The 23215-nt window shown below is 36.5% G+C and overlaps 1 long non-coding RNA gene across 1 annotated transcript in view; it reads right to left on the bottom strand.

Moving 5' to 3' along the window:
- Positions 1-4637: 4637 nt before the first annotated feature.
- LOC135302903 (uncharacterized) overlaps positions 4638-23215 on the bottom strand; it is a 66259-nt gene continuing 47681 nt past the window's right edge. Inside the window, exons 2-4 of the long non-coding RNA XR_010364455.1 lie at positions 21020-21095; positions 19869-19991; positions 4638-4758 (exon numbers count right to left, since the gene is read on the bottom strand). This is a non-coding gene — a long non-coding RNA (uncharacterized LOC135302903). The remainder of the gene's footprint in view (positions 4759-19868; positions 19992-21019; positions 21096-23215) is intronic.

The raw sequence follows: 23215 nt of genomic DNA on the forward strand, positions 1-23215 counted from the left end.
CTGCTCTGAATGGTAGCCCTGCCCTCCAGCACAATGACTGCTCTCTCTCAATCTGATATTACTAGCAGCACTTCTGGGATGCACTCTCTTCCATTGTCAGGGGCTAAGGCTGTGTTTCACAACAATTTGGCCTAATCAGGTAGTCACACCTGCAGGTTTGTGCTGTACAAATAACTGTATGCTGATGACAACAGGATGCTCTAAACTGTGACACGGAGATCTGTAAATAATTCTTTTTGTTGCCAACATCTTTTGTATATGAAATAAAGCATTCTAGAGTCTACTGCATTGCAAGTCTTCTTCATATTAAAGGCAAATCACAAATAACAAGTAATTTTATGTGGAGACATTAGAATACTATAAAAGAGGCAATTGAGAAGTAATTTTCTCCAAGGACACAGGGGAAACTTCTAAACATTTATGATCTTGTGAAGATGTTGACAGCTTTTTAATCCCCTTAGAGTGAATTTGCTCTTCCTGTATATGTGAGCAGCTGACCTCAATGATAACACTTGCTAACTACAGTGCTCCATCTGGGCTATCAAATGTTACAAGCCTATAGTGGTCTTTGGGTGAATCAACACATAGAGGTAACCAGGGCAATCTCCAAAGAACAGTTCTCTGTGTTAACAAGATTTGATGGTTAATGTCATTAGGCATTTAGTGTATATTTTAAGCATCTCTATTTTATTCAATGTGTGAAATGCTTGATCTGCCTTGATCTTATTGGATCCTGACCTAGCTCTACAGGCTGGGTAATGTGACTGTGTTCCTCAGAGGTACAGCACATATTATCTTAAATACAGTCATATTTTAACAAGGTTGTAAGGTTTCTTTTCAGCTAGGCTGGAGATTAATTAATTGTATGCCATTCTGTGTATTAATAGCCCCTGGTACACAGCAGTAATGACAGAAACACTCTCCACTGCCCCAAATCACAAAGTAACTCTGATTTTGGTGAGGCATCCTTAGGAGAAATGAACCAATTCCCTTCTGGGGGACTCCTCACATGCTTTCCTCACTGGATAGGACATTTCTTATTAGACAAATATGACATTTTTCCTACAGAATCAAACATACTCAAATGGAGAATTAGCCCTCATTTGTATAGAACTTATTTTTATTGAATCCTGCTAAGTCTCAATGATGCTTGTTCACAGGAGGTTTCATCTAGGAGTGTAATTTCATTTTATTATTTCCAGTTGTGCTATTATGTATTTTAACTACAGTAGGCTTTTTTATACAGTAAGAAAAAAGTTAAAGCCTTCTTGAACAATTCAGTTCTTTGTGAGCTGTCTCTGGGGGGCCACTGCACTGAAGGAATTCATTGTATTTTTGTGATTTGTCACAAGACAAAAACCATAAAACTTCTTGACAATGCTTGTAAATTATCAAAGCAAAAATGCCTGATCTATTCTGTGTATGAGGGCTGCAGTAGTCCCATGGGTGTTGTACTCAATGTCAAAGAAACAGACTGGGATATTGACTGTGTACTAGAAGGTATTGAAAACACTCCACATGTGAGGCCAGCTCTCTAATGACTACCAACTTCAATTGCTGACATAGCAATCTCTTGGTTTAGTCAAGTAGGGGCTTAAAAGACAACTTCAAAGAAAAGAGTAGTTAACAATCATAAGGCAACTGCAGGGAAGCAACTTTTGCTTCAAGTGGGAGCAGCAAACATGCAGAAAAGTTTTATATAAGCCAGAAAAACCTGATGTTTTATTGAAAAGATGAAAGACCTCTTTTTTCCTAATCTGAAATAGTGGCATGACCCCCATTTCTCTGAATTTCCAGCCAACATTTGATATGATGCCCTTCAGGAATTACTCTTACCAGGGAGATTACGCCCAGAGCTGTACAGTTGAAAAGAACTGTCTCTAGGGAATTACTGCCTGGAGGGAAGTTATCATTAAAGCTCTGTAAGAATAGACTTTTTTTTCCTTTTTACCTCCTTGAAATCTTTAAAAATTATAACCATGTTCTGCATACTAATGTTTGGTATGCTCCTTTCTCAAATGCAGTAAGTATTGCAGATTTAAATAATTTATTGCTCAGTAGGGAAGCATAGGATACCAAAATTGAATTTTGTTTTTATCCAGAGGAAAATTCCAGATAGTGCCTGAACATTGCTTCCGTATTACTTCAGCCTCTCCAAGTGACTAAAAGCAAAGATGCTATGAGGACTGACTGTTCATGCAGTAGAAAACAAGAAGACTTGTATCTGGATTACACTCAGGTCATGAACTCTAACTTTTCATATTTATATGTAGTATTATTTATATTCATTCTGCACACTTACAGATGTACACACATGTAATGCATATATGCATACAACTACATCTGTAAGTGATAAGAATTATGTAATAGCCGTTTAACTCTGCACAACAGAGTCCTCATCTGTAACTGGAACTACTCCAGTACAAGCACAGACTCCTGGAAGGTCTCTAGGTTTTTTTTCTTTTTCAAGATCGGATTACCAAGTTGTTGTCCATTCTCGGCAATAATGTCTGCTGGTTTTGCTCAACTCAAGCTCTTCATGATAAGTATTGTACAAGCACTAGGTAAGGCAGGCCTTGGCGTTAATGCTCTGGTTAGAGTTCTTGAACTGTGATCTACCTTGGTGCAACAGATTGTCCTGTGGTTCAGGGTGCACAATTAGGCTTAGGAGAGCAATAACATATAGTTTTTGTCATCATGTTTCAATTCCTTGTTGCTACTTTAGGACCTCTAATTCTTACCCCATGTTCACACATATTTAATTATTGCCAACCCAAAATTAACCTTTTATTCTTGAATTTCTGAATTTAAAAAAAACATTCTGAAATGTCCTTGGTCTATATATAAAGACTGTCCTTCTTTAAACTCTAATAATAATCATGATATCTGAGTGCCAAAATTGATTTAAGAATATGTGCTTTTAGGACTTTAGGATTGGGTTGAAACATTTGGATGTAACATATGTTAAAATCTCAAACTTCAAAGTAGCTGTAGCTGTCAGTCAGACACGTGAGGAATACAGCATATGCCTTTTCATGAATCTTCAGGCTTTAAAACAATTTTGCAACTATAACAAAAGAAACAAAAAAAATAAGGGAGGACAAGTTATGGTTTTTTTTGTGTGAAAGACAAACACAAGGTTACAAAGTGATTGTTGTCAGTCTGGCCAGAGTCCATTTTTTAGGAAGCAGAATACTTCTGAAAGAGCAAAAATTCCAGCTTTGCTACAGAGACAGCTCATCGTATGGGTAAACATGCATGTGCTGTCTGCCTCCTGAGATAAACTGTCTCTTCAGCTTTCTCTTAGCCCTGCTCATTTGCCATCAGTACAGAGCTGGTGTTGCTGTAGGGAAAGATGGCAGAACCTGACATAATAATATATATGTTTTACAGCATCAGAATGCTTTGATGCATTATAACATCTGGCACAAGTATAAAGGGATTTCTGTTACTCTAATCAAATCCTCTTGGAATGACAACATTAGATATGTACATACTGGTACATCAAAGGCCTCATTTATCATTTATCAGGAAACAGAAGGGAAAACCCAATTTTTATGTAAATGCAGACAAAATGTTAATATAAAGCACTTAGTGAAAGTCTCAGGATTGCTATGGAGTATAATAACTAGCTTGACTTTTTTTATTTCACTGTTTGCAGTGTATTATTTGGGATATTCTAACAAGTATTAGGTATTAAAATCTGGTTAACACTAGCTGGACAAACAGAATTTTTGTTCTGATATGAAATGAAAATAAGAGTTGTCACTGGCATTCAGTAAAACAGAAAAGAATACATGGGGATTTTTAAGTGTGTAAGGCAGAAATGTTGAAGAAAAATAATGTATTTAAATTTGCAAGTCAAGATGGAGCAAGGACAAGAGATGCTCAGAACAGTAGTTCTTTGAATCCAAATCACAGAAGACTTGTGCAATGTATGAGGCAAAAATGGAATGTGATCTTGAATCTCTGATCAGTGTGTTGTTGGCTATTATGATATGACACAATTTTTTCCACAATTTTTAAATGGTATAATTTTTATTTTTGTTTCCTTACTAGTCTCCATATTTCTAGTAATTTTTTTTTGAATGGTGATTTCAACAGAGCAGTAAGACTCACTGGGTCAGGCAGAACACCCTAGTTATACTTGTGCTCAGAAAGCATGCACTTAGCCTGATGTTTCAAACAACTCATCAAGGGACTCTGATAACCTTTAAATATGGGGACACAGAATCTGATGCTATTCAGGTAGATGAAAAACAAGCTGTCATCCTACCTCTGTTTCAACATGGATATTAAAAGTGCCTGATTTTGCAGTCACTGCTCCAGAAAAGAGATGAAGAGCTCATTTCATAACATAGATACTATTTGTGATAATGGAACAGAAATTCCTAAACTGCAAAAAAGCCAGAGAGTGGAATCCTCCCTCACTAGACACAGCACTTCACTGCTGTGAAAGAAAGCTGTCAGTACTGTCTCTGATTATTCTAATTTTACTTTCAAATTTTTTACATACCACCTGCTTATGGATGCTTTATCCCCTTTGGCACAGAAGATGATATTCAAATAAGATCTTTTTCTTTATCATATTCAAAGATGATATTTATGGTCTAACACTCTGACGCTGAAGCTCCAAGTACCTTTTGTAATATGGTTACTGAGAGAGTCTGAAGTAATTCTGGTGGCATTTGCCGCCAGAATTCAGTGAAGAACAGAATGGTTACTTCCCAGGAAGTTGTTGCTGCTGTCTGTCCCTGTCTAGAGAGAAAATAAAAGTGTTTTAAACTTCTCATGAAAAAAACCAACAAAATACGATTTCTGAAAATATTTTGCTAAAAAATAGTTAAAATTAAAATTTTTGAAAATGTGTGCCTTTTAAAAATTATTTTACTAATGATATAATCATCCTGTAGGGCATGCTGAAACTCTTAGCAGTTGCATTGTGTAGCAATATTCCTCCTGTTGTTTATAGCTTCATTCAAGTCCTGCTAGAATGATTGTGTGCAGTATAACATGAAATATAAAAATGCTGGTATCAGACAAATTTTAATTTTGAAAAAATGCATCATGTCAGAATCTTCCTAAAACAAGAGCACTTCATAAAGCCCCCTAATTTAATGGTCTCCAAATAACAGTTCCAAAACTGCTTTGATGATCTCTTATTTAACAGTTCATTTGACTGCACCTCAATTCTTCAAATAGACCCAATGCAAAAATCTTTGTTCTAATAAATAGTGTCCAATTGTTTGACAAGGACACTGTGGTGTTTTGTATCATTCATTTTCAAGAAGTTTTCTGTTGCTTTCTGTTGAAACTCAAAGCTCCCTTTACTAAAGGACTTATACACCAGATTAAAATTTTGTAAAGCGCATACTTCAAATTTAGATGCTTTTGATTTAGCCAATAGAAACAGTAAGCTTTTTTGTCAGACTTATCATTGTTGTCTAACAGTGGGTTGTTTCAAAATCTGGTGAATGTGTAAATATCCTTACAATGTCTTTGCAGGCTTTGATTTTGTAGGCTTTCAAGTCATTCTTGAGGTTCCCTAACATCCACTGTACTGCAACCTTACTACTAAAGAGCTACAACTTGCAGTTGGTCTGAAGATAAATTGGTCTCCTTATGCCATTCATTCCACTGTCACCAGTTTTATGCTTACTTTGGGAAGTGTTACCTTCACTGACTCTTTTTATTGAGGAAAGCAATGCATTCCTGTGACAAGCTGACAGATATGACCTGGCACAATCTGGATTGTGTCAGCTATTCCAACCCCTGTCACAAGGGTTGATGACTTCTCTGTTCTGCAACCTTATTTATACTGCATAATTTTTTTCCCCCAGTGAATTGTCTTCTAGCATACTGAATGACCTGATTCACAGCATGGCCTAGCTTTCATCATTAGTTTTAAAGTTGGTCCAGGCTCTTTCAACTGCTGACCTAACTCCTTGGTTATAATTTTTATGATACTAGGTTTTCTTGCTATTCATCATGTTTTGCCTCCCTTTGAACTCACTTCATCAGAGAGACTGATCACTACGGACCACCAAAGGGATCCCCAGGACAGAAAAATGCATTCATAAAAGGGAGGGAAATTATGTTAATGGTTACAGGAAATTGATTATCATATGTATGTTTATTCCGGGACAATAAATGAATATGTATTGTACCATACAGTATATAAACAGGAATTCATCATGCACAATATTTTGGAGGAGATATCCCCTGGTCCATCTGGCTGAATAAAGATGTCTACTTCTTAATCCTACATTGGTGTTATGAGTTTCTTTGATTTTTACCACATAGGTTCTCTTCTCTGGAGGCATGCTGTACAGCATAACACATCTTCTTCCATCTTAGCAGAATGCTTGGGTTTTTTTTTTCCTTCCCTTAGCTATGCAGAAAGTTGCCATTTTGCCTCTCTCTAGAATCCTATCTGTGCTTTCAGACCCATTTACTGTTCTTGCCCTTTTGTTGTTTTTTCTCTCTCCAAGTTCTCCCTTCACCGTTTTACAGAGAACAGGTGAATTAACCACAACCCCTCACAAAGCTCATAGCAGAGAAGCTCTTATCATTGTCATTGGTTGAAGCTCACAGCAAGACAGATCTGTCTTTTGCCTTTTTTTTATTCAGTCCTTCTGTTTTCTGATATGGGACTAGCCTTAATCCTACCAGTTGCTCAGGCACTAGAATGTGGCCAGGCTTTGTCCTTTTCCCATCCAACTTGGGTACAGCATTGGTTAACCAATCTCTTGGAAGAAAAGTGCCACGGAGCTACAGCCTCTCTGTTGCACTTTAATAAGTGCAAAATATAATTGGTGGGTCTAAGGACTTGTTAGGCATGCTAGGAGAAGATAATGTATTTCTGAGATGTTTGGAGGAGATTTTTGATGTTTAATACTGCTACAGTGTTTAAATTATAGATCCACTTCAAAAGATTCACTTGATTTATATTTTCAAAGCATTTTGTTCCTTCTAAAAGCCATATGAGACTGCAACAATTTTGGAATTTTTTATACAGTTTGTGGACATGTTGTAGGAAACTTTATTGCTTTTCTTTTAAATAGGCACAGAAGGCAAATGTAAAATCTGGCAATTGATAAGTTCAGAAAAACTTTGGCTCATAATTGATTCTTATGAGACTGCATATATCTTCATTGGAACTTCTCAGTTTATGTGGGAAAAGATCGGTCCTAAAATGTGTCTATCTAGGCTGTGATGATGTCCTGCAAACAATATAATTTAAAAGATATTCATTAATATGTTTTTCTTACAGGTTGAATTAGAAAGTTTTAACCATGAAATATACTACTTGTGCTCTTTGAATAATATATTAAGCTGTGCCATCTTCCTTCACACTGTTTAAACAATGCTGTTTTGCCAGTATGCAATGTCCTTTTCAAATGACCTTTTTAACAGAACATGTTGAATTCTCTGAAAAGTCGAATTTAATTTGAAGACTTGTCTGTGCACATTGAACATATTGCCATTTTTTCCTGGAGGAAAAGTACCTTGTCTTTTGTTAATTTATGCCCTATGCAGCAAGGAGGTACAGACCTTTTTAATAAATCCACCTCTGATATTAAGAATATGCACAAGTCTTTATAAGATCATGTTTCAAATCAAGGCTAAATCTATCTCTACAACCCTTGCTGAAAATGAATAGCTCTGAAAGAAGCAGGCTCAGGAAAAGTAGCAGTATTTATTATGTAAGAGGGAGGAGGTATCTTAATTAATATTTGATAATACTGAATAATTAAGCTGACAAATTTATGCATTTTACAAGAAAATAATTGTAGGATAGAGATATGCACTTTGACAAATGTGATATTATGATTTAGTTTATGTATTCTAAAACAGGTATTCCAACTTTGTATTGGAAAAAAATATTTAATGTATTAGGACTAGTCTATAAGACTTTTACTCAAGAAAAACCCAAATACCATCAGCACAGTGCATTTTATGTGCAAGTGCTCATCACTGGCATCATGAATAAATCGTAATTAGATGCACTTTCATGCCTGTATAGCATGTTGGGTTTTTTCCCTGTGCAAATTTCTGGAAGAAAGGTTACTATGGTGACAGAATACTCATTTGAATGATTTTATCTCAATTGCTGAGCATTTTTATTCCTGGCTTCTCCAGTATACCTTCTAATTCAAAACTATAATTTTAAAGCTATTGGAGATGCTTAAAATCCTGCTGCAAGGAAATGATGACCAAAACGTAAGAAGTCCCTCAAACAAATAAGAAAAGAGAGATGAGAAAAAAAAAAGATGGGAAAATGTGATTAAACTTTGTGCAATAGCTAACTCACTCTGTAGAATCTGTTTTCTCAAAGTAAAATGACAATAACAGACAATGATTTAAGAGTTTCAATATTTTGTGGAATTACTCATGAATAGTTTGAAGTTGCATGACTGAGTACACTATGTTTGAACCTAGAATATCTTCTGGACTTCTCAAATGCCAGGCTTTCAAAATCCAAGGAAGGTCTAATCAGCATTTCATTACCATGTCTGGAGCAACACAGAAGTGAATCTCCAGCCTTCAATTTGGTAAGTCTCAATTTTAGAGACACCTTCCCAAGAATAAAGTATCTTGGCTGGTAGGTCTTTCCACATGACTCACAAAGCTAAATATGGTTTTTATCATCAAGGAGCTGAAAAACTGTGAACAGCTGAGTGCTTAAAACTGTGCATTCAGCAGAGAGCTACACACTAGGAATCTCAGAGAAGTTGCTTAAAAAATATTGGTGACTAAAGGAGAAAAGTGGGAGATGGAAAAAATGATTTGTCTGAGTTGTTTCATTTTTTAGATGACCTAACATACTTTATTTCTATCTGTAGAAGTACAGAAATAGAAATATTGCTTATGCAAGGAGAAGGTGAAAATTACTGCATCAAAAACTAATTTGGCAGAGTCGGCTGTTACTGAAAGGTGTGCATGGCATAGCATCACAATGTGCCCAGGAGGCCAAGGGAGGTGACTACTCCTGTTTCTGCAGCACTGGTTGTACCCTGCCTGCAGTGCTGGGATAGGTTCTGGGCCTTCTAGTACCAGAGAAACATGGAGAAATGGGAGTGAGCCCAGGGAAGGGCCATCAGGATGAGTAAAAGAGCATGTATCATATGAGAGGAAGCTCTGGTGTGTGAAGATAGGTTTCCATAACTAGAATCAAAACCCGTTTATCTGTGGGTTTTTTCCTGTAGTTGTAGAATAAGATCATTATTATTAACATTGCCCAGGGATGAATATCTGTGTATATTGATAGGTTCACTAATTTTTAATAAAAAATACCTAAAAGTTAGCTCAAAGAGGAATTCTGACTTGACTGTAGCTAAAATCAAGTATTGTATTTCGATTGGTAGAGCCAATAAGTAATAGCAAATATTATTTAGGGTTTTAATTCCATAGTTTTTTTTGGAGAAAGTAATCACATGGACTGTCTCTTGTTTTAATGGTTATTCAGACTTATAATTCACCTTTGCTTATGTAAAAGAGTATTGAAAAGACAGCCAAACAGTACCAGAAATGGGAGTCCCCTTACCTGTGTAATCTATTCCTAGAATTGATCAGGAATTTGCATAAAATTTAGAGGAACAGATAGATATATCCAAACTCTTTGACAGTAAGAGGTTAGAAGTTCATTGAAATGCATCAGATGACTGACAAAAAATGCTAATAAGGAGCAATGGCCCTGGGCTCTCTCCTGCTTTGGGCTGCTTAGTACATCTCAGCAGTAAGTTATACTTTGCATCAAAGCTGAAAGGAGAAAGAGTATTGACACTTAGAGTCTTCCTGATTTTGCTTGTAATCAAAATTCTATTTAATTCTGTTTAAAAATACTAAATATTGTGTTAGCTTTATTATTGAATTTATACTTCTGTACTAAAATATTATTTATGTGGAAGAATACAAGGTTATTTTAACTTCGTTATCATTATTAAACCAATTATCTTCATGAATGTTGCTATGTTGAAGTCTTGGCAGAAATTCATGATTGTAGAGAAGAAATTATCCAGTCTTCTTCACTTGTAAGCATCTGAAAGGTAATAATAGTCCTGCAAACCCACAAATGTCAATGCCAACTTCAACCTGCATCCATATAATATCTTGAAATCTGAAATTCATAAGTAAAATAGAAGAAAGATGCAAGTTTGAGAAGCCTGGCTCGAGCCAGCAGCTGTAAAGTCTATGCAGGAAAGAATATATTTTAGTCTGGTTTTAAAATTCATGTAGTGAGATATTAATTGTATTAAAGGGCTAAATGAAAAAGCAAGTACTTGCTTTCCAAACTGACAAGACAACAACCAAAAAAGAAAGTAGGTTCTTCCAGCATGAGGAATATGTTAAATAAAACTGCTCAGAAGATTACTTTAAATTCTGGATGCTCAGTTTTCAACTTCTTGCTAGCTGCCTTTTTGATTCATATATAGCTTCTCTTTTTGGTCCTTATATAAAAACCTAACAAAGATGTGATTATATTGCCTCAGAAAAGGCATTCCCTGCAGCAGTTATTTAGGCTAGGAAATAACTCCATGTTGGAGATGCAGGCAGAAGCAAAGGCAGACAAGAGGGAAACACATTTAGCCACAAGCAGAACTTTGGACAAACATTAGCACGTAGCTCTTTTTTCCTCCCATGATCCAGCTTCTCCCATGCTGTGCAAGTTACAGCTACAGAGAATGTTCCACCTGATCTCTCTCTTGCTTTCTCAAAGACACCTGCTCCATCTCTCTGCCATGGACAAGTATTTCCAGTCCTCACTGATTCCTTCTTGCTCTGCTCATTTGTTCTGCACTGTTTAATGATCCAGCTTCCCAAGCTATGTTCCTGTGAAAAAACTAAAATTTTTGTTCCTTAAAAAAAAAAACAAAAAAAACCAAACCAAACCAAAAAACCAAACCAGTAAAAAGAAGAAAGCATTTTCTTTCAGTGCCTGAATTCCTCTAGTTTGAGGCTGTGATTTCCAGTGCTGCTACCAAGACTCTTCACTGAATGCTATCAAAGTGCTTTCAGATGATGTGTTGTCAGGTTGTGATTTGTTTGGACAAAATCTTAATCTCATTTCCTGAGGTAAAAGACTCAATGTTCTATCTTTTGTATTGAAAATTATCTCATTCTTTTAAATTCTGATGTTTTGTGTTGCCACTGCTGCGTTGTCACAATATCCTGTTGAGCCTGGTGAAAACTGCACTTGCCAAAGACAGTTAGCACTTCACATGATTTTTTTCTTCACTCCATAGATAGAATATTTAAGATGCAGGATTTGTATGAAATCTTTCTGTCATTTACTTTAAGAAGATGAGGCAAGGATAATAAAAACCCCACATACCAACCAACCAACCAACCAACCAACCAACCAACCAACCAACCAACCAAAAAAAAAACCCAAACCCACACTTATGAAAAAAACAACCTGTGTGGATTTCAGGAGGGAAGATCTAAATTATCAACACTGTATATCGGGATTGATATCTGATTTATTGATCAATTTTCTTAGCTAGGGGCTTGAATAGACACAGAATTCTTGCTATACAACACTAGAACTGAACTCACAAATCTTCTCAGAAAGAGAAGAGAAAGTGGTTGCACTTCCAAAAAAATTAGTATCAAGTACCATATCTTTTGAGAAGAGCATCCTTCTACATGTATCCAGCTTTAGACTATAACTTCATAACAGCCACAATTCTAACATATTAACAATTGTACTTAAATCTGAATCTTCAATACTTTTTCATTTACTATTTTGTGTGTCCCACTGGATTTGGATTAAGGACTGAGACAATTAGTATCGCTTTTTCTTATTGTAAGTTTTCATCCTATTTTAATACATGAAAGTTAAAATGGGCTTTCTTTTGCTTAGTTTGAGTAATGCATGAATTATTTGACTTCACACCTTCCAAGACTTTTTTTCTTAAATATGCAGTCCTCTTAATTTTTATAGTATAATAGTAGAGACAAAGTAAACATAGATGATTTAACTTGATGCATTTACTTTGATCCTTTCCTGACAGTTTATAAGACTTCCACAATACGTGAATTTTAGAAAAAAATAATAAAATAATTCTATGGCAGTGATCAATTTGCTACAAGGTGTTTACAGTCAAGGTCAGTGAATTCCTGCCAAAAGCATAGACAGCAACTGCAGGGAACCACCTCCTTTGGAGACAAAGTGATTTTGTTGTATGTACCTGGAAAGTTTGGTATAATGTTACTACTCACATACAGCTGAAGTGAAACTGAATATTAAACCTGACAGATGAAGGAATCAAAATGTATATGTTGGCTTTGAACCAGGTGGGAGTTTCTAGAACCTTCTTTTACCTCATGTCTGCTGTGGATGGTTTGATAGGTTCTCTCTTACCACCACAGTCAGCAATGTTGTTCTGTCCTTATTGCTCCTATCTTGCTTATTTAGTGACAGGAATTATTGTGTTCTTTAGATTGATGGAAGACAAGAAGAAAAATAGATAGATTAGCAGGTGTGTAGAGTTGAGATTGGGAGGGAACAACATGCCTTCTTGTCTTTGAAATCCAGCAGATGAGAAGGTGTTTATTATTCACTGTAGTGGCCAGTCTGCTATTAAAATGACTAATTAAAGTGGTCATCCAAATGCAGCATGTCACAAAGTGTTTGCACCTCACAGTGAGAATGATACGGCACTCAAAGTGTTCTGTGTGTGAGCAACACAGGTTACTAGGCAGAAAAATAACACTTACTAGACAGAAAAGTAACAATTTCAGACTTTTCAAAATCTGGTTCAAGGAGTCTTTCCATAGAAAAACTTTTGTCATGTTTGCTACTCTTTCAAAACTGGGGAGGCAGGTTTTTAAACTTGTACATGTTAGAAACTTGTACTTGTTAGAAACACAAAACTGAATATTTTAAAAAATTGCATCCTGTTTATTCTAGGCTAATATCAAGAGTTTTCAAAGATTCATCCATATTTCCCTCTTCTGGCTCTGCACAGAATATCCACTTTCATCTTTTCATATGCAGCTTTTTGCAGGGACAGGTAATAACAAAAAATTGTATCCACAGTACAATGCAGACTTTATTTCTCTGCCTATAATACTGATTGATGTAGGTGACGAGCAGTTCCATGACCTCTAAAGAAATAAAACTTGTGTTTACACAATTTGGGATAAAGAAAAATGAGCACTAGCAGCCTCAGAGATTGCTTGAATCATGCACAAAGAGGGAGCAGTTGCACACACTCATGGATAAATGGATGTATAAGAAGCTCTGGCAGAACCCATTTAGGGTGATGTGCAAAACTGAGCAGTTAAGTGACAGAAAGTAAAGCCAGCTCTCTGATTCCTGGCTTTGAGTGATGGCTGCTTCAGAAATAAACATTGTGGACAAAGAAAGGAGCAGTCAAAAGTTTCAAAATGCAATAGACAAAAGAAGACAACTCAAACTAACTTTTGCAGTTGCAAGTATTGTTGCTAATAAAAGAAATGGTCCACAGACAGAATATTTTTCTAATAATAAATCCTAAAGTGTGTGATTGTACTTGGCGGTTTCTTCAAGGTTTATTGCAAAATATGGCTCTAGATATATCAATATGACTCCCTATTTTTAAGTTCAATGGTTATCAGGAAGGGGACATAATGAAATGTGTGATAAAAAGCCAGTAGAATTGTTACTGTGTATACCTATCCTTTTTAAGTTACAAAGGCACCTACAGCATTTGTCTACTGATAAGATTTTGCTCAATAACCAGAAATCAATGGTGCAATCATGGCAACTGCTGAGATTAGTCATCAAAGTTTGTCTAGATTCTTCTAAGTACCTTGATGAAATGGCTTCATCTAACTCAGATAAGGTAAGGAAAACACATAATTCTTTTGGTTTACATATCTGGTAGCAATTTCAAGACCAGTTTTCACTCAGTCACAACAAGTGGCCATTTCCAAGGCCTTAAAAAAACTTAATATATTTTTAGTATCTCTGTTGTTTAGAATTAATGAACTTTAAACCACCTAATTTCTTCTTACAATATGAGGGACATGCTTTGTGGAGAAGGAAGCAAATTTACTTTCAATAGAACTTGATTCTCTTGCACAGCATTTTCATAACTGAGATACAGAGGGGTTACAGAATGTGTAGGCAAGTGGCTGAAAATTCATACTGAGAGTAGCTATCTATTGTCCACAAACTGAAAAGAGGAGCAAAGCAAAGTTTCTCAAGTTAAGTATTACTTGTTTTCATTAAAGGTTTGGACAGCAGAATAGAGAATGCCCTTATTCAATTTTCAGGAAAAAAAATAAAAAACAAAACCAAGGGCAGGAAAACTACAGGCACTTGGGAAGATTAGAATGTGAAATGTTGATTGATTGGAGCAATAGGATGAATCACACACAATGTTAATCAATCAGAGAAGAGGAAAATTCCCACACATGATTATGATAAGCTATGTACATGCAAATGGGAAATGCTAGAAAAGGTGAAGTTCTAAAGAAGAGGACCTGCAGCTTTTAGAAGATCAGCAGCTAAGCAACAGTGGCTTGGTAGGGCACTGCCTTGTGATAAAAGATAAAAGGATTAAACTGAACCAGGGAAAGTGCTTGCTGTTCTGTAGAAACTGGTTTTGGAAACACTAAGGGTAGTCGAGTCCCAAACAGGATGATTGTCACTGTAGAGTTTTTGGTATACAATGACAAATAAAGCACAGCACTAGTTTAAATGCTCATCAACCATTCAAATTTCCAGTGGTTTTCAGTCAAGGTGCTATTTCTTTTTAAATGTTGTTCACATATTAAACAAATGTTCTCCTGGACTGTATATAATAAAACAATGACAGATTATACATCAGTATATAAGGCAACATATCTGGAAAAAAGATTTTCTCATCATTTCAAAGATAGCTGATAAAATACTTGGATTTGGAATTTCATATATTTCTGAAATTTCTTCATACAGAGCTGAAAAGTTGGGAAAGATAAAACTGGTTCATAGTGCCTCTAGGTGCTTAGCCCCATTGTTTTTGCACCTGTGGGTGCTGTCTACCATTGCCTACTGTGTCTGTATGGACCATAACACAGGTGGTTGAGCTGTGGGGACAGCTCCAATTAGACACACAAATAGTTTCAGTGGAGTCAGAAGAGCTGGTTCACAAGATAAGCCATTAGCAGAGCTCAGATCTGAATTCTGATATTCCAAGTCTCAGAAAGGCCCTTAAACCACAAATTCTTTCTGTTCATATTATCAGAATGAAAGTTTTTTTTTCTGGCATTGTTATGTAATGCTTAATTATTAACAACCAAATAACTGAAAAAAAATATTGGGTAGCTGGTTTGCAACTGCTGACAAGAATTCCTGCTATTTACAGGGATATTTATAATGCAACTCTTAAATTATTAATTTAGGTTAATTTTTTTAAATTATACTTTTCAGTATCAAGCAAACTTACCTAACAGTATTCTGGACAACAGGATATGAATGTGAGATATGTTCTACCCATGGCCAAGACAAGAAGAGGTTAAATAGCTGTACTGGGAATAAGAAGGAGGACCAGCCTTTTCCAGTAAACACTGTTCAGTGCTCATTTGCTAAAGGGAAGGCATTATTGCATTGGCTAATTAGAAATAGGAAGCAAAAGAAGGAAGCCAGTTAAATTTGTGTTTGCACAGGAATGGGCAGCAAAAACTCTGTAACTAATTATGGAAGAAATTTTGCTCTCTAGCTGCAAAGTTCAAGCTTGTCAAGAGATGTAATTTGGACATAAAGAGTAATGACCTGGGAAAAATTAAAAAAGAACGTGTAATCGGGTCTTAAAAAGGTTAATTTGACCCTGGAGTAAAGACCTGAGTCTGATTGAGAGGACTTTTTCCTAAAGTTCTTGTTTCTTTCTTGGCAAAGCATATTTGTATGCCAAGAGCACAATAACTTTTCTTCTCTTTCCTATTACTCTAAAGGTTGATGTACAGAGTGTTCTTTGCTGAACATGGAAACATTGTATATGTTGGCAAGTGATTTAATGCAGAAATATTTGAGGGATTTATGAACTTTCTGGGAAGCTGCAGACAAGTATTTGAATGAATGCATACTTGCATATGCAGAAATCCTTGTGCTGCCCCTTTTTATTATGCTTCATTTAATAAAAGCTTTAAGATGCATGTTTCAGTCTTAGTACTTTGAATATTAAGCAATATTAAATTTCATAATAATTCATAATGAATAAGCAGCAATATTAAATTTCTTTTTCCCTGACCACTCCCACGTCATGTTACAGTCTGGTGACATTACCAGTAGATCAAGGATTCTTGTTAAGTTTCTAAGGTAGATTTGATGGTAGTGACTTCATTGCCCACCTTTCTAATAAATCCAGAAGTTTCCAACTCGTTGAAGGTGATAGAGTGCTTCCTATTATTAATCACCTAACTAGCCATATCTTAATGCTTCAGACGGCACTGGAGAGGAGAGAAACAGAAGCCAATGCCCTATTAAAAGACTAACGGTTCTTTCAGTGCACCACAGTCAGAACATGCCTCTCCTGCAGAACTGTTTTATTTGCCACACTGGCCCACACTCGCAGGCTATTAAAACACCTCTGATGTGTTTGTCTTCTTCTAAAAGTTACATTCTACACACTGTGCATAACCCTTGAAAACACTCTCTTTTTGACTGCAACAGACAATGTTAAAATAAAGGAATTGGATCAGCAACCTGTTTTAGAACAGGTCTGTTGCCGTCTGAAGTGTTACCAGAGAAGCTTTTCTTGTCTCTTCTGACAAGCGAGGACAAAAGCCTGGTTACATAGAAGTCAACACAGTACCAGAGCAGCCTCACAGAGCTTTTCTTTCTGTGAACAGTATCACACTTTTTTTGGGGAGTTCTTTTCCTGTGTAATGCTGGTGAAATATCCTAAGTGTGTAGGATAGGGAAAAGAAATTAAAACTTCTATGCGCTTACAAACAGGCAAAATCAGATCCAGTGATGGGAAAAGTGTGCTTCTGCTCATTATCAGCCCTACTTCCATTCTTTTATCTGGCTTGTTTTCTCATGTTTTCATAGCTGACATGAGGTTCTTGACAAAATTTTGTCTTCCAAATCTGTTTAGAAAATTTCTTCATCTTTAGGCTGCATTTAACACAAATGATGCAAAAAGGAGATAGCTCACTGAGAGATAGTGGTTTGAGATCCACAGCTTATAAATAAAAAAAACTCCTGGCTGACACAATGTGCAAAGTATGCAGTTGCTGAATGAATGATTCAGTTAATGGGGCAGTTTAGCATTAATGGCTTCCTTTTATGAAAGTATTGACATGGCAATCAGTAAAGAACTAGCAGATGGCAGCTCTGGAGTAGGACTTACCAGAAAAAAACACAGGTCTTTAAAGAAAAAAAACGAGGTTTTTACACTTTTTTGGTACATTGAAATGAAAATGATACCTTCAAAATGTGAGCACTACATGTCTGAGGGAGTGAGTGAAAATTTGTTTGTAGTTTATGCTAGGGAAAAATAACGTGGAGAACTATGGTGGCAAGTGTCTCTTAACTGCAGTCAAATGTCCACTTTGTACAAACTAATTTTCTCACACAGAGATAAAATGATTTAATGAGAAAGCAGATGAGAGTCAGAGTCTCCTTGGTTATAGGGAATTGTCCCAGACAGAAAATTTACCACCTGACATGAACAAATCTCTTATTTTTGAATGGAGCTGAAATTGGGGAGCTAAAAAAACTTTAGCTGCAGCTCATACTGCATATTGAAATTTTGGATTATTTTTTTCTGTAGGGATGCCAAACAACACTGCAAACAGGTATTTTAAAAAGCGTTCACTATAAAATTGAAGACATAAACTATAAATATATGTGTAGTTGTGAGGTGTCAGTCTTCCAATTTTCTCCTCTGTTCTTTACAAGTGCTTTCATTTTATGTGTGAGTCTACAAATAAGGATAATCTTCCCCCTCAAAAAAAAAAAAAAAAATCAGAGTGAACCACCCTTGGCAGTCTGAGAAGCTGGATCTTCAAGGGCCACCAGATGCTCTGCAGATTTACTTTCTGACACGGAATTAGGTAATGTAATGGAATCTTATGTTTTATATCTCTTTTGGATGTAAAAGAGATCTTTATTCCAACAGAAAAGCTCTCCAGAGCTTTACTGTTATCTTCAGTGGCTGGGTTTTAGTTGTGTGTTTTTGTTGTCTTGCCAGATGAATGAGCAAGTTACTGATTGTGACTTTGAACCTTTCCTTTAATTTGATTTACTTTTGATTTTTAAGCTAAAGATTCTATTGGGTTAGTTAGTAAGTTGTAGCAGAGCAACACACCACTTTTAGTGTCTTCTGGACTTTAATAAGCACTACAAATAAGCACTTACCAAACATGAGCAATTTCACCTCTGTTCAAATAGCAAACACGGCTGTTGTGAACATATAAAATGATACTTTCTGTTTTCCAGAAATGAATGGTTACACAACAAATATTTAGAAGTACTCAATGTTTGAATTCTGAGGGGAATGTTCATATTTATATCTTTATGTTGTGAACCTGCCAGCTTTCTTGTTGAAGGTCTTCAAATGGGTGAATTTTCCAATAACAGCCCAAGACTGAATGCTCATCTGTGTGAACCATTCATTACAATATTTATGAAAAAGCAGCTCAGTATGGAGCTAGCACAGAATGAGCTAGTTTAAAATCTCCTATGTTCCGTATGTGTTATGTAGCATTTATTTAGCACTAATTCTGATCAGTGTATCAAAAACATGACTTAGAATTCACTCGATAACTTAGTGTGTTCAGTTGGTTGAAAAGCTGCCTATTTCCTCTATTTTTATTTTGATTTCTAGTCTCAAGGGGAGCTCACACTGCATATTGAGTAGAAACACACAGCTCTTTTAATGGAATATCCTATTGCCCTGACATGAACGAGAGCTGCGACACATTCTCAGGGTTCTAACAGTAAACACGGCTCTTAGCTACATTATTCAGAGTTGAGTCTAGCATGGGAAAATTAGATACAGACCTAAAGTTTGTGACAGGTTTTCACTGTCAATTTTTCCATCTGTTGTGGCTTTTCAAGGGGGAAATCTCCAACCATTTGGCAATGCAAATTGGTATAGAATTTGATTTTGCAGTTTTCAGTGGCTATTTTAATGGTCATCTTCCATCACTAAACAACTAAAAATAGTATTAAAGTAGTATATTGAAATGCAAATTAGAGTATCGACATTTAAATATTGTACTTCTGTATAAGTGAAGACTACTGAATATTATTTGCTTCCTTGAATTCTTTAATATATGCTTTATTTTTATTCAGTATTTAATATCCCAAGTAATATATTCTACTTTCCCAAACTTCCAAAGCTTTTCTGTGATAATTGTACTATACTTAATAACTAGACTATCAGGTGACTCTGATTTGGACCTTCAGATAATCTTTATGGAAGGAAAAAATAGAAAATGGTGCATTTTGAAAAATCCTACATTGAGTACAAAATGCCATTCAATCTTGAATTTGCAGCTTGTATGAAAACAAAATTTCTGACTTTTAAAAGAGATTATGTATTAAATGCATTTCTCTGAATTTAGTATTTTGCAATGTGCTTTATTTATGGTATATCAACAACCATTCACAGTTAAAGTAACACTTTTTAATGCAAGAATACAAAAGGCACAAGATACAAAACACCTAATACATGCTGCAATTCAGTAGCATTTCAATGCATTCTTGCCACTGAAGAGAAGAAAATAACTCTGAGTGCAAATCAAGAGCTCTTTATTTTGCCAGTATTAGTGGAGTTACCTATTGCATTTTGTAGTCACCTATATATTCTACCATTCAAAAGGCTGAAAGGGCAGCTACAATCTGATAGGTCACTTTAGAGCAGGAAGAAGGACATGTGATAGGATACCTTGCATAGTGACCTTGTGCAGAGGTGCAGAGCTGATACATGGACTCCAGCTGAATTAAGAATGGCAGAGGACCCATGAAAAGCCAGCCTGGAGGTCAATCCATATAGCCCAGAATTCTGTCTCTGACAATGACTAAAAGCAGGGAAGAGTGTAAGAACAAGGTAAATATGGTTCCCAAAATTATTCCTCTGCCATCCAGTTATTTGCAGCCCAAGGGCTTGTGGAGACAGCTGTATTTTCTCTTTATTTTATAGCATAGTGAGTATCTCTTCTGTGAGCTTTGCTAATCTCTCCTGGAAGTCCTGTAAATGTTTACATCCTACAGCACCTTGTGGCCAGCAGTACTGTAGCTTAAGTGGCTGTATGAAGAACAACTCTTTTAGTTCTGGACTGCCTTCTTCAGAGTTTAATTTCACATTCCCATTTATTTTCTTGGGAGAGTTAATGGCAAATCAATCCTCATACACCCTCTCTATGACACTTCTGATCTTAAAGAACTCTGTCTTGTTCTCCTCAGTCTTTTCTTTTACCCTCCCAAGAGTCCTGTTCTACTTAGTTATTTTAGGTACAGAAACTGCTCTTTGACTTTGATTGTCCTTATGACCTTTACCAAAATTTTTCAGCTTTACTACAACCTGTTTGAGATTTCTAAAATTTAGAAATTTTACTCAGGAAAATTTGCCTCTTCATTGTCTGCTCCTTTCCCAGACAACTTAATAGTATGTTAAACAATGCAGATGCCAGCACATATCCTTGAACTCCATTCAAGATCTCCTCCCACTGTGATGATTAAGCACCTGTGCCCCCTTCCCTTCCCTTCCCTTCCCTTCCCTTCCCTTCCCTTCCCTTCCCTTCCCTTCCCTTCCCTTCCCTTCCCTTCCCTTCCCTTCCCTTCCCTTCCCTTCCCTTCCCTTCCCTTCCCTTCCCTTCCCTTCCCTTCCCTTCCCTTCCCTTCCCTTCCCTTCCCTTCCCTTCCCTTCCCTTCCCTTCCCTTCCCTTCCCTTCCCTTCCCTTCCCTTCCCTTCCCTTCCCTTCCCTTCCCTCAAAAAGACACACAGTCATGAGAAAAAAGAGCAAAATATAATCCCATGTGAAGAGGCAATATTTGCACTGACATTAAATGAAGAGTGTTTGACTTATTAGCACTCACTGTGCACTGCTGCAAGGGTGATTATGAAGAAAGCCCTAAGAAGGGGAATAGAAAGAAGGTGGTTTCTTAATTGAACCTGGGAAAGAGAACCACAATCAATGGCTGTGCTTTCAACTCTGTCATTATGAGAATGCCTCCCTGCAGCAGACCATGTCAATATTGGGTGATCACATCACAGTGAATAATAAATCTGGCTGACATTATAGGCAGTTGTTCTAGTTTACAGCTTTAATAAAATTGCAGCAAAATGTAGTTATGTTTGGTGTGTTTATTTATATATGTATCATCTATCTATCTGTTTATTTATTACAACTGAGGGCTTCAATTGCTGACAATCAGTTCCTGGTCTGAGTTTGATTTATGAACTATGGAAGTAGGAACAAAAGGGTCAGCTTTAATCTCATGTAGGCAGTTGAAAATTTAACAAGTGTCCCTTTCTCAAAAGTGAGAATGTTAGTTTCTTTTTTCTGAAACCCATGTGTCTTGAAGATGGAAATCCTTTGTGTCCTTTGAGGTACTTTGATATTCCACTGAAAATTGGTGCTGCTCCTGGGAATAGTGCTGTGTGTTTCTCTCTTCCCATCTGAATTCTGCAGTTTAATTTCACCCTCCTGTAGCAATCCCTGCTACTGCTGTGATTGCTCTATTTGCTCTTGATGCTGTAGTAAAAATGATAAGGGAGATCATAATGAATTGACTGCCACAACAGATAAGCAGCTGTCCTCCAGTGGCTGGGAAAGGCCTGTGCCAAGTGCTATAAGGTGCAGATATGGAAACATCCCTAAATGCTATGGATTGTTTTATGTCGAAGTTTAGTTGGTGATTGCAATGATCCTTAGCTGTACCCTGTTTCCTTCATAGATAGATGTCAAGACAAACCTAGGGGAAATAGGAAAACATGATTTTGACTTACTAGTCTGCAAAAAATCTCTCCTTCTCATTTTGAGGATCTGTTGTTAAAAATCAGAATTGAATTCAAGCGTCAGATTAGATTTGTTGTGCAGTGGTGAGCTGAATGATATCGTATCCATCACGAGTTCATTATGGCTTGTCAGGATCAATGTGTTGAGCCAGCATGCAAAGAGTTATTGAATTAATTGTCCTGCTAACTGTTGAGCAGTTAACATTATTCAGAACAATGACCTTATTCAAGTGAATCCAGACTTCAAGTCTGAGTAGCTTTTGATTAATTTATATGATTATCAATCTAGACACAATGCTCAAGAAAGGAAAGGCTCTTAAAAACATACGTTTTTTGTAAAGGGAGTCCAGCAAAATGTAGTTATGGTGCATTTATATGTGAAGCTGTGGTTTAAACAGCTGCTTTCAAAAATAACTGTTCTTTTGTTCTGAAACTAAAACAAAGTTTTACAACTCACTTGTAGATCAGTGGAGAAACTAGACATGGCTCTCATGACTGCCGTCCTCACTGTGGTGTGAAAGGCAGTACAACCACTGCATACCAAAATGTTTATTAAGAGTGAAAAACTAGAGCCACCTTAGGAGTAAATTTGATACACAAGGAAGCAACAAAAAATGTATCTTCAAAATAATTAAAGAAGTTTTGCCTTGTGTCATATATTAAACCATCTTGATCTTGTCATTTATTTAAAAATGGAACAAATTTTGCATAATCTGATACTGTTCCTGCTCAGGAAGTGTCTAAAGGTCACAAATAACTGAATGGCAGAGATACAGGTCCCTTGGACTCAGTGACACTATACTTAATTTCTTTTTACCTATGACTACCGGTAAAAAGAAATTAGGACAGGAGCTGTGTGTCTCTGCTTCCAGTGGGGAAAATAAATGCCACTTAGATGCAAAATAAACCCTTCCATGGCCAAAGTGATAGACCACATACAAATTAAGTGACAAACGTGGCCTGATGTTCACAGAACAAGAATGATCTGATGGCATAACAGGTATAAGGAGGAATCCAGTTCTGTGGCCCAGAGGACCTGACCTCTGGGGCATAGCCGGAAGATGCTGAATGCCCATGGCCAGCCTTCAGTCCAGTGTGAGGAACAGCAGGCCTTGCTGCTTTGAAACATAGAGGAAGGAGATGGAATTGTACAGCCATCAGCACTTTGTGAGACTGGTTAAAGCCCTCTGGGAATTGTCAGACAGTTGCAGCATCTCCTCCAAATACAGGAACTGAAGCATGATTTCTTACAGGATTGCCCAGCCCTAGAAGGG

Source organism: Passer domesticus, chromosome 6 (genome assembly GCF_036417665.1).
Source record: "Passer domesticus isolate bPasDom1 chromosome 6, bPasDom1.hap1, whole genome shotgun sequence".
NCBI lineage: Eukaryota > Metazoa > Chordata > Aves > Passeriformes > Passeridae > Passer > Passer domesticus.